Source organism: Sinocyclocheilus grahami, unplaced genomic scaffold, assembly GCF_001515645.1.
Source record: "Sinocyclocheilus grahami isolate Dianchi unplaced genomic scaffold, SAMN03320097.WGS_v1.1 scaffold1053.1, whole genome shotgun sequence".
Lineage (NCBI taxonomy): Eukaryota > Metazoa > Chordata > Actinopteri > Cypriniformes > Cyprinidae > Sinocyclocheilus > Sinocyclocheilus grahami.
In genome coordinates this window covers 282,170-295,898 of record NW_015506232.1, presented here as the reverse complement: position 1 = coordinate 295,898, position 13,729 = coordinate 282,170, and positions in this window count along the sequence as shown.

Below are 13,729 nucleotides of genomic sequence, written 5' to 3'. Positions count from 1 at the left end.
GATGAGGCTTTATTTATTCGGGTGTGTATTTCTGTGTCAAGGGAGCAACATGAGGACAAGGTGGAGCCGAGGTAGGTGAAGTGATCCACTGTTTTAAGTGGAACACCATTTATGTGAAACCTGGGGGGTATGGGGGCGGGTGTAGCGAGATAGGACATAACCTCGGTTTTTTGAGTGTTAACCTGTAGACCAAAAGATTGGTACAGACTAGATATTGTATTTAGAGCGTGCTGCATAGAGTCCAGGCTGTGGGCCAAAACGGCACAGTCATCAGCATACTGAAGCTCACAGATTTGGCGGGACTTTATCTTTGTGCGGGCCTGGAGTCGACGGATGTTAAAGAGGCTACCGTCAAGTCGATATTCCACATGGACACCATGTTCATGACACGATGGAAGACGCAGGTGATGGCAGAGAGGAAAGAGCGCCGGAGCGCCGGAGCCAAGACACAGCCTTGCTTCACCCCAACGTTTACCTCGAAAGACTCAGATTGAAGTTCATACTCTGGCTCTCTGGCTTGCATCCCATCATGCAGCTGCTGTAGGATGCTAAGAAACTTGGGTGGTACCCCAAGTTTGGAGAGGTTTCTCCAGAGCAGCTCACGGTTGATGGTGTCAAAAGCTTTGCTGAGGTCGATGAAGGCTACGTGAAGATCTTTGTGCTGTTCTCGACTCTTCTCCAGCAGCTGCCTCAAGACAAAAACCATGTCTGTCGTGGATCTTGACTTCCGGAAGCCACACTGAGTTTCCGGAAGCACAGCTTCCGAGATGTGCTCGACAAATCTGCTGAGCATGATCTTAGCCAGGACTTTCCCTGCGATGGAGAGGAGAGATATCCCGCGGCTGTTACCGCAGACTGCTCTGTCTCCTTTCTGCTTGTAAATGACCACGATGTTAGCATCCTTCCAGTCCTGTGGGAGGGAACCATGTTCCCAGATGTTTTGGATCAGGAGATGGAGACGGCGCGTGAGGATGTATCCTCCGTGTTTGAAAACCTCTGCAGGGATTCTGTCGGGTCCAGCGCATTTGTTGTTCTTCAGCCCTGCAATGGCTTGCCGGAGTTCAGAGTAAAGTGGTGGGGTGTCCATGTGCATGGTTGGGGGCAGGTCTGGCAGATTATCCAGGATATGTGGATCAGCAGGGTTGGTGTGGTTGAAGAGACTCTCAAAATAATTTGCCCAACGTGCAAGAATCTCGTGGCAATCCTTAAAAAGTGTGGGCCCATCAGCTGATCGAACTGGAGCAATCGCCCGTTTCCTGGGGCCATACAGTGCTTTTAAGGCATCGTAAAAGCCTTGAGTGTTATTACAGTCTGCCAGGTTCTGAATTTCTTGCGACTTTTTCACCCACCAGGTGTTCTCCATAGTCCGGAGGGCTCGCTGGGTTTCTGCTCTTGCAGCAGTGAAGGAGGTTATAAGGGTGGAAGATCCAGGGCAGGACAAGAGAGCTTTGTGGGCTTCATGCTTGGGTAGGGAGCAGACAATTTTTAGACCACCTTTTCCAGGTCCTTCCCCATCACAGGGGTGAGCAGTGTGGGGCTGCTCAGTCGCAGTGGAAGCTGCCGAAAAGACTCGCTGCTCCATCCCGCAGTCCTAACGACCATCACTCCATTGCCGCCTGTGTGCATGGTTTGGCTAGACACTCCCAGCCACATCCTTGGCCTGTGCCCACCACCATTCCACATCGCCACGGGACTTTTAATAATTAATTTTTTTTAAGGGAGAGGAGGGAAAGGGAGGGGAGGGGAGCAAGAAGCTTGCGCATAGGTATAGATTAGGGTGGGAGTGTGGGTGCGCAGACCTCACTCCCACCATCTTCACTCCTACCAGATAGACCTCCAGTGGCATGAGAGAACCCATGACGACCTTCGACTGGCAGGAAGTTGCAGAGGGCTGCCGGTAGTCCGGTATGTTGGACTCCGCCTATGCCTGCCCTCAAGTGCAGGTTTGTTTTCAGGGTTTGCTCCCCTAGCCACGGTACCCTCCCGAGTTAACCCACGTGGCTGTGGGATTGCCTTCTTCCGCCTTCCCAGCTGTTGTAATGGTTCACACACCACCATCTTCCGCCTGCGCCGTCGTTGAGGTCTTTACTATTTACCCATAGCTGGGGCTATTTACCCATAGCTGGGACAGTGGTTGACGGGCATCAGGGCATTTCCACTCATCGATGGGCCTGCATGCCATGTCTCTGGGGCCCACTGCTGCTCCGAGATCCCGTACAACTTAGCCTGGAACCGCAAGGGACCAGTTACCATGTGTGCCACGAGGAGGCGTGTACGAGATCTTGGCAGTGGAGAGGCTATATACCGGCTGAGGAGACACACTCGTTATGATATCATAATGACTTCCAACAATTATTAAAAATGATAAATTACAGCTCCAGATCGGCACTCATTAATGAAACAACATATTCAAGACGAATCGCATGAAAATATCTGGAGAAGCTTATTTATTCTGTTGTGGTTTCTCTTTGACTGGGATTTTTCTTTTGGTAAGGGAGGAGTTACAGTAATTAGTATGTCATCCAAATTTGAACTCGATAAATTTGCGATCGCACCGACAGTAGAACAATTGGAGAAATGTCGTAAAGACGATTTGTTAGCTTGTGAAGCTTTTGAGGCTTTTTCCTGATTGCACCAAAAAAGATTCAAAGCCTCAAAGACTACCAGTGACGTCTAGTGGTCAGCTGCAAATATAGCAGCCACTTTCAAATGATTCACACGTCTTGTTGATTCCAGTTTCAACACAAAAGCAATACTCCGCAATAGCAGCTGTGTCTTCATTCTGAGAGTCATTGTCCACTCATGAAAGTGTTACTGTGAAGCAGGGAGGGAACACCAAGCATTTCACGTCTCATTTTAATGAATGAAGCTGCACCAAAGATTTGAATCAGTCACCTCGCTTCAGGTGTTTCATTGTGACGTATGAAGCCTCAAACATCATCGGTCACGTGATCACAAAGATTTGATACAAGCCTCGACACAGTCTTTCGAACCAGTCTGCTTCAATCGACTAAAACAGGCTTCGGAGCGTCAGTGTCAGTCAATCATCTCTAGTTTTAAGCTTAATATGGGTTTTATGGCTGTAGTGTGCAGTTTTATGTATTAAGCAACTGGAGCAGTATGGAGTCGGGTGCCGTTTTCTTTTGTCCTCGCTTTCTCCTGTTTTTGCTAGTTAGGAAGTCAGATAAGAATTCGGTTTATTTGTATTTTTTTATCGTTAGAGGTTTGCTAGATTTCCTTCTTACAGGTAGTAATCTTTTCTTTGTTACTTTGGCTTTACCCAAACCTTTACTTTAAAACGTTACTTCCCTTTTGCCCCTAGAAATCTAACTGGGAACGTAACAGGCTCGGTCACAGCAAACACTGTGAGGAGTTTCTTAGACGGAGAGGGAGGCTCACGTAACGACACTCTTCCCATCAAGAGAGAAGCGAGGATCTGAAATTAATTTAACATGTCTTTGAAAGGCACTTCCAATTACCAGCCGTGCGTTTTCGCGAGTCAGAATCTGATGTGCTCACAACAGATAAAAAGAGGGCAGAAGGACCAAGAAACTAATACATTTATTAAACAAAGTACAACACATATTCAAGGACAGGATCCACAAAATACAACTTTGTACCAAAATGCGTAGTCATACATAACCAAAGCGCCCAGACTAACTAATTACGTTAGTAAACTGAAGTCAAAGTTTTGTACATTTCCAATAAAACACATGCTGCGTCCCAATTCACCTACTTATACTATGCCCTAAAAGTATGTACTCTTTTTGTGAAGAAAAAGTACATACTTTTGAGTATGTAGAAGAATAGTAGGCATGCTTTGGGACATACTATTCGTCATAACTGTGTCTTTAAGGGAAGCTCTGTTGCTTAGTTACGTGTATTCTGTCACTGTTTAAACTGCACTGTAATCATCTTATCACTGTTAACATCATCCACATTTTGTTTAATTTGATTTCCTACCGTATTGAAGAGAAATTAAGAGGTACATTGATCTGCCAATCGCGGGTCTATCATGCCGAGAACTCTGCTCATGTGTTTGCATAATGATGCATTTAATCGAATGACCAAACCTATCTTTACACAGTGTTGTTGCAGATGAACAACAAATGACCAAAAGTATCATTATAAAAGTTCACAGTGTTGCTGCATATGAAATATAACGTGGATAACATTAAATTTATATATTTTTTCATCAGGTTAGACATTGATTATTTATCACTCAAATCCATTTATCTACCTGTCCGTTGGTCGTGTATATCCACCATGTTTGTCATTTTTAAAAAACTTTTAATGCGTGTTTGTAGTTCTAATTGAATCCTCGTCCACCGCACAATGTGTTGTGGGCAATATTAGCCGTTAGAGTGTGCATCAATCTGCACTTACAATTCTAACCGGATGTAGTATACCATCCGGGAAACTTTGGCAGACTGTTTTAAACATACTATGATTTGGGACATACTAATTCTATTTTTGAATACTATTTAGTATGCGAATTGGGACGCAGCAACACTGTATTATGAAACTACCAACCAATTCTTCAGCCATCATTTGCGTTCCTCCAGAAAGTCTATATCACAAGAGAAATTGAGGAAAAAAGGCTAAAACAAGCAGTCTAATGTTCCCCTGGTGTGTTCTATTTTTAATTTAATACAACCGATAATTGAGCTCCTTTGCTCTAAATGTGTGTTGAATTTTTCTTAATTATGGGATTATGGCAGCGTGTACCTTGACGAACCTCTGGCACAGCGATTGCCAGTGTTTCTTAAACTCTCTCTCCCGCTTGGCTCTTGATTTGGATGGCTTTCCCTCTGAGCTGTTTTTGAGTCAGAGGATTTTTTTTTTAAAGATTGGGTTCTTGACTTTTAAACATGACTGTGAAATAAGCATGCACCTTGGGGTTTAAAAGCAATTTCCAGGCCGTTGCCTGGCCGTCTGTGTGTATCTGCCTCATCGCCGGCCTGAACCCTTCTCATCCTTCTCTAACCCTCACAGGTGCATCTGCCCAACATTTCTCACCTGCAGAGAGCATGTTTTCTTTGTTCACAGCGTTTCATTGTTCCTGTGGTCATTTTTCCCGCACCCAAAAATAGCATGTTCAGCACAGACTTGGGTTTGGTATCGTACATCATATTTCTGCTTCCTCATGTCAGTTTTTCATGTGATTTGGCAGTTGTGTGACCTATATATTTGCACAAAAGAAGTCTCATAATGATGGAAAAAATGGTTTGCTATTTTATCCAACAACACTGACTTCTTGTTGATCCTCAAGAACCAATGCAAGCATGTTACACTTACTATAATAATAACAGAAAATTTGGCATAAATATGTGCAATAACCCTAAACCAAATCCTAACTCTAACACTATAGGAAGGACATGTTGTTTAATACTACTCAGCACTGAAATGTATAATTAAAATAAAGCTTATATAAACAGTTCAACAATATTCAGTAACTTACATTTTAGACACAATATTGCCAACAAATCACCAAACGAAGTTACATCAGAAATGTTGGGCGTCTCTGAGCACCACATACTGTAGTAGTGTTATTTCGCTCCTGAACGACTCAACCACTGCGTCCCAATTTGCATACTGTCCATCCTAAATAATATTCTAAATTAAAATTAGTGTCCCATCTTGTAGCATGTTGAAATTAGTGTCCCAAAGGTACCTGGATGGTTTTTTACTTCCTGTGGAAATTCGAAGTGCAGATATGTGCACGCTCTAATGGCTAATATTGCCCACAACACATTGCACATTAAACAAAGATTTGAGTAGAACTACAAACACAAATTAAAAGTGTTAAAAAACATACTACAAACATGGCAGATATGTGAGACCGATGGTTAAGCAGAGATAAAGGGGTTTTAGTGATTAATAATCAATAGGCTATCTACCCTGATGTATTTAATGTTATCCACATTATATGTTATCTGCAACAACACTGTGTAAAGATAGGTTTGGCCATTAACGTTTAAATGCATCATTATGCAAACACATGAGGAGAGTTCTCGGCATGAATGACCCACAACTGGCAGACCAACGTGCCTCTTCATTTCTCTCCGATACAGTAGGACATTAAATGAAACTAAATGTGGATGATGTTAACAGTGGCAAATGACTTACAAGGATGCATGTAACTGTTAAAGACACAGTTATGTAGAAGTAGGCTAATATGTCCCAAAGACTGCCTACTTTTCTGCTACACATTCAAAAGTAATCAAAATGTTTTTGAACGAATTAGTAAAGTGAATGATTCAATGACTCACTCACAAAGAGCATTCTATTCAATTGTTAACCAAATTACATTCATTTTCATATGAAACATGGCAACATACATCATTATCATTCAGTTTAGGACTTTTAAATATGGTTTTATTAATCAAAAATTATTATAACTGTATGTTTATATAAATAGACCTAAACATGGATGTATTAAAAGGAATAATGTACGAGAGGCTGTGCTACAATCCCTTCAGCCAATACAGCAGGCCTCTAGGACCTTATACACTCTTAAAAATAAAGCTGCTTCACAGTGAGGCCATAGAAGAACCTTTTCTGTCTAAATGGTTCCATAAAGAACCTTTAACATCTGAAGAACCTTTCTGTTTCACAAAAGCTTCTTTGAGGCGAAAGAAGGTTCTTCAGATTATTAAAAGGTAAGAAAGAGATGTTCTTTAAAGAACATTTGATTGAATGGTTCTTTGTGGAACCAAAAATAGTTCTTCTATGGCATCGCTGTGAAGAACCTTTAAAGCACCTTTATTTTTAAGAGTGTAGCTTTTATAAAACTATTAGTACACAATACACAAATACATGTATTAATATCTTACTTTTATGAACTAAAATCATTAAATGACATCCACTAGAAAAAAAAATAGTTCCTGACAGAGACAGTAGACGGCAAGATATTGTTCCTGAATAAGGAGCTGTTTATGTTTTTTTTGGTTCATTATGCTAGTTTTACATTGATTTCTGCGTAAACGCACTTAAGAGACGTGTGTGACCACTGTGCTTGAGTTTTGTGTATTGTGCATGATACAGTGTTCTAAAAATGTGGCAATCATTTCAACTTTTCAAAACGCATCTCAAGATCTTTTTCCCTCAGTATGAATAAACATTTTTGAACACATCTGCTGAGTGAATTTGTAATGAATCACTCCTAAAGAAAGTCGCTTGTCGCCACCTACTGGCATAACAAATGCAACCTGCAAAAATGGTCACTGCAAAATCACCACAACTAATAGCCACTCGAACTGACAGTTTGTCTGGAACGTGCAAACACAGACTTGTTTTAAAAGTCAAACAGTTTATTATATTTTAATAATATACTGTTACTTTCAAATAGTGCTGTCAATCGATTAAAAAAAAAAACTAATTAATCGTACAGTTTTTTTCCTAAAAATTCTGAATAATCTCTCCTAACATTTAAGTTTTTAAACATACTTTCATATTGTAATAATTTCACATACAATCAACATAACGACAGTATATGTTTTAATATTTGTTTAGTGGCATTGTTTTTTATGATTGAAGGCCAGTATCTCTGATACCAATACTGATGTCTCTATAAAACTGACCATTGACTAGCCATTCAACATTAGTCTAAATGAGAGTTATCAATTTTAACATTTATTAGACTGTAAAAAATTACTTTTAATTTAACTTAAAACAATCTTCACACAAATATGTAGCTACGTGTGCCTTTCAGCAAGTAGGAAATATACAAAAAATGAATAAAGTTATCAAACACTAAATTCTAAATTAAACATAGATTAATTCTTAAAGCTACAAAAGTTATTGATTTCCTCTTTTTTCTCTCTTGATCTTTGATTAACAGACATCACAGCAGCTGGGTTATTTTTTATTTTTTGGCAGCTATTACTTTAAGAGCTGCCGCAGCTAAACGTGACGCGGATCTGATACGCATTGACAGCACTACTTTCAAAGATCATCTATTCATGCAATAAAAACAAGCAGCCTGTTTAATACTGAAAAAGGGTGCAAAGTGGTCATGATCTCTTTAGCCATGAGTGAACATCAGGGAGAAAATTAAATGATAAAATAAAAAAAAAGTACAATATGATCGATTTAAGGAAAACTACTGTAGATTAAACCCCAACAAACCCTGACTGGATTCATATGAGGCCCACGCAATGTACCGCCGAACTCGTTCTGACACGAGATGTGCTGAAACATCTTCTGTAACAGCACATTTAGCACTAAAAATCCAGCTCTATCCTCCAAAGACAAACCCTTTCCCTCGTGTCTCCCGCGGTGCTTCTGTCAGCCATCGTCTTGCCCTCTAGACACGAGCGTCTGGCTTTTCTCCAGGCTGTATGTTGTCATCGCTAGCATACTGGTGGGGGCGAGAGACATGCTATCCTCAGGCAAAGCAATTATTGGCTGGTTTCATTGTTGAGTGCACTGCTGCTGGAGCCCCGAGAGAGAGCACAAGACGACAACTCGCAAAAAAGTTTTCTTCAAATTGGCCACCAGCTGCCTTCCAGTCTCATGTAGATTCCCTCTGTGGGGCAAACAGAGCCGAATGAATTAGAACAAGCTTCCAATCTACAGACCTAGAACGAGAACGAAAGCGAAAAGGAGAAGAAAATGCACCACTCATTCACAAATTTCTTCTGCCTTCCCCAGTGAAAAATAAAATATACTTAAATGTATTTGAAATACATGTATTTCATGCTAAGTATACTACACACACATTTTCATATTTATGTACTTGCTAAAAGGCCCTGCAATTGTACTTTTAGTGTACTAAACTGGTATACTTAAAGTCTGCTACACTGGAACAACTAATTGTGTACTTAACGCACTTTAATTGTGCAGAAGTAGAGCCAACTAAAGAAGTTTACTGAAGTATATTTAATTGTGCTAAAGTGGAACTATTGCAAGTATACTTTAGGTACACTTTAAATATTTTGCGTTTAAAGACATGATATTATTTGATATTATTCAAAGATCATATAATCCTCATCAAAAGTTAGATTAAAACACATTTTAGGCTTAATATTAAGAAATGTGCATTGTGCACAAGTAGTACGCCAAATCAAGTTTAATTGTAATTTTAATATCAGTAAGTAATGAGTTATCTGTCAGTAAATATGTTAATAGATTTGAACTATACTTAGTATGAAATAAATATATTACTTTTTTACTAGGGTTTGCATTCATTAATGCCTTTAATCTAGCAAGACTGTCCTAGAGTACATTCAGCGTCATTAAAAAAACCAAGCTGCGCATTAATAATTGATATTATTTACAGAACACCTTGTGGAACTGCATTGTGATTTCTTCATCAGCTCCTCAGCTGGGATGTTCGTTTGTGCATTTATGTGCAGTGAATTTGTGCATCAGTTTCCACATGGACCTACATCTGATCATGCAAACATCATTAATGAGTGAAATTCTTTGAAATTAAATATCAAATGGTATACTTTGACCCTCACTTCTGAAGTAAGAATTTAATATCTGGGAAGATGTGCAATAGGCATTAATATATTACACATAGTTTGATGTTTACAGCTCTGTTGTAGATTGAAACTTGTCAGTTTCTCTGAATTGCTCCAGTTGACCTAATTTAGTTTGAATTAATCCAAAACATTGCTATCTATTGCTAATGCCTGCCTAACCTGTGAGTTATTTGTTTAACAAATCAACCTTTGCCCAAATTTTTTGAGACCCCCCAAAATTTCACAAATCACGTTTTCAGGGGAGCCCATGTCTTATTAAGGGGAGCCGAGCTGCCCCTAGCTCCCCCGGAGTTCGCACCTTGGTTCCACTTCTGAGACGACTGTCCTTTTCGGATGACTTACTTTTATCTTTTCCCTTGCCTACGACCCCATCACTGCTTTTTGGTACGTTATGCCCACTTTTCATGATCCAATTAATCCCAGATGGATAAAATCAAGTCCCAAGTCCCATGTGCATGAAACACATCTGATTGTAGAAGTACAATGTGTTGACTCTTCAGGTTAAAAAGCACAAGCTGGTTCAGATTAGAAGGCTGATATAGTTGCTGTTGATCTTACAATCGTTCACATGCCAGAAGAGTTTGCGTTTCAACGCTGCAGTCGTTAATTGTTGTCTGCCATTGAAATGACTGCGGTGGATTTCTCAGTGATAGCACACTCTCCTCTCCTCTCATAATGTGATTTACAGACACATGTTTTTTAACGGGAGCCCGAGCCGTATTTCTCATGGTCCATGCTTGTATTTATGAGCGTGGGTATATTTTCACTGTTGCTCATTTGTTAATTGAGGCCTGACACACACCAACACATTTCGCTTGCTTTCACAAAAGGTCAGAGCTCATCTATAGAGCACTTTTTAAAATTAGCTTCTTAATTTACAGTGTAGTTTCTGCTTTAATAAAGCTAACTGTACATTTCCATAATGGACTGAACGAAGTACTTACACAGTAGTTTGAAAACAAAGTTGAAAATCACTAAAACTGCATAAAGGACAACAGAATCTTGATAGATTTCCTTCCCGTTATGCTGATATCTCCCTTCATTAATTTAAATTCTTCCTTAATTTTGTTAATTGTCTGCCACCTACAGGGCTAAACTAGCCAATTAATGTTCCCTGCTAATGCTTATGTAATGTATAGCCTTAATTATATGCACGGACTGAATATTAATCAACACAGCTCTGTCAAGGCAACTTAAATCAAAATAAATATCTTTAATTAAATCATAACATTTCACTTTAGGAAACGGAAAATACTAAACGCATCAAGTCACACAAATACTAGGCCATATGGCAAAAAAATTAAAATAGGTGCAAACACAAATGTGAATGGCGCATTGGAGATCAAAACGAGTTTTGTAATGATTTATATATTGCAATCTTATTATTTTTTTGAGCATTTTTCAAAAATTATGCTCCTTGCTAAAGTTGATGCAAATGTGTTATATGTTCACACGCAATACAGTTTTCTTCAAATGTGACATTTATTTTCTAGGACTGAAATATAGAGGGCAAAATATATTTCAACATGCTGTAAACTTGATTTATATATATTTAATATAATAATTATTATATATATTTAATATAAATATTTAAAATATATATTTTCAAAAAGCTACAAAAATGTACTGGTAGAAAATTTGTTCATGTAAACATTTTAGCAAATATATTAAAGCAATAAACCCCGTGAGGCCGTGGTTTACAGTGATTTTATAACAGCTAAGGGGCATTGTTAGGTACGACACAAAGCGGATTTATAGCTGTTATAAATTCACTGTAAACCACGGCTTCACGGGGGTTACTGCTTTTATAAAATGGTTATTCCATATACGTAGTAAGGTTTCACAAAATTGCGTCTTTCCCAAAAAGACTCATGGCTGTATTCGATCAAAAGGGTGCTTCTACTAAATACTGAGCAAAGGGTCTGAATACTTAGGACCATGTGATATTTCAGTTTTTCTTTTTTAATAAATCTGCAAAAATGTCAACAATTCTGTGTTTTTCTGTCAATATGGTGTGCTGTGTGTACATTAATGAGGAAAAAAATTAACTTAAATGATTTTAGCAAATGGCTGCAATATAACAAAGAGTGAAAAATTTAAGGGGGTCTGAATACTTTCCGTACCCACTGTATATATATATTGCTGTATGGGAGATGCTACAGTGTTATTTTACACACAAACACAGCTGAAAGTGGACCGTCACTAAAGGGATGCTCTGCTCTGCGGTGAAACCTAAATCTAGCATGTTTTTAACACAGTGGCTTCCCAAGGTCATCTCGTAGCTGTGTTTGTGCACGCAGCTGGTGGTTCTTGCAGCGGTCTTGAACTGCTTTCTGACGGCGCAACACCCTGAACTCCTGCTGTTCTCCACACTCGGCTTTAGCTCTACAACAAGAGTATGAATGCACTTTCAACTCCCAGGTTTACACTCCAACTCCAATTACGACGCACCGGTGCATCCGTCTCTTAGCTTTTATGGCACTTTACCACGTTTGTGAGCTTTCATTTTCTGACTCACAAAAGCGAATGGACTTTCTTGCGAGGAGCCGAAAAGCTGTGCCTTAGTTACATTAGCAATAAACGCATCCATCCATGAATATGACCATTTTAAAAACACCACTGCTGTACGTGTCTGTTTTATTATTGACAAGCAGTTGAAAAATACAAGGTTAGAATACATGGGGATAGCTATATTTAAAAAAAAAAAGTCAATCAATAATAATATTAATAAAATAAATGAATGCATTAAATAAATTAATGCATTACATTTATCAAAATTGACAGTAAAGACATTCATAATGTTACAAAATGTTTCCATTTCAAATAAATGCTGTTCTTCTGAACTTTCTATTCATCTGTGAATCCTGAAAAATAAAATGCATCACAGTTTCCACAAAAATATTGTGCAGCACAACTGTGTTCAACATTGATAATAATCAGAAATGTTTGTCGAGCAGCAGATCAGCATATTATACTGATTTCTGAAGATCATGTGACACTGAAGACTGGAGGAATGATGCTGAAAATACAGCTGCACATCACAGAAATACATTACAGTTTAACAGATACTCACATAGAAAATTTGATTTGAAATTTAATAATATTTCAGTTTTTACTGTATTTTTAATCAAATAAATGAAGCATGAAACACAATTTTTCAAGCACATTGAAGGTCTAACTTGACTCAAACTTTTGAACAGTTAGTATAAATGTTTTATAAACAGTAGTTTTTCCCTCGCAGCTGAACAACTGTAACCCAAACTAGAAGAGCACATACAGTTTAACAGTTAGTCAAGGCTGGATCAATAGTGGAGAAAAACTTGGGTTGAAATAAACCAAGTCAAAAGGAAAGTAGCACTACAGTAAAGAGCCTGTCAGTCACTCCCGTCATTACTGAAGGTTATCACTGGAGACACGAGCTGTCCCATGCTTTCGTATGATCATGTCAGTTTAAAATGGAGTTTGCAAAGACTAAAGAGTAGTTTAATGAACCAGGACCTTGGACGATGCATTTGAAAGAACGTGAGCTACAGTATTTGTGGTACATGAAAATGAGTTGAGATAAAAGAAGACTGTACTTCAGCTTAACGAGATGTAACAAAAGCATTCATTTCTTAATTCCTTTGTTGATTGTGTTTGTGCAGGTATGTGTTCTCTGATGAGCTGATGAACACACAGCTGCTGAACGAAACCAGAGCTCACGATTACACGGAAAACACATTTCATCTCTCCTGCACAGTTAAAGCTCTTTCACATTATGATTTGGTACATCTCAATTTGCTTCTTTGGTAATGCCCCGGTTTTTAAAAAGGAAATGATGTAATGTGCCAGATATTGGACACATGGTTGTTTAAAGGAACGTTATTTCGTCACAGTGTGTAATTTCATTTTCAATGAAAAACAAAAGCTTTTAATTTAAAATTGAGTTTACGTTCATTCCTGATATTCACTGAGGCTGTTCTGTCTGTCATGCTGCTTATGAAAGAGGCCAGATTTACATTAGGCTACACTGTATATGCAACAAGTTTGGCTTCTCTTCATTGCATTAGGTTTATGATTATAATTATTTACATGATGTGCCCTATAAATGCATTACATAGCAGTGCAGTGACCGTCAGTGTGTAAACTATGGTTTTTGATGCGCACTGACCTGTTTGTCTCCACCAAGCTACTGAAAATGTCTTTTTTTTAGACTTTTTTTATTTACATTAGATGGAGATGAAAAGAGGCACCATGCT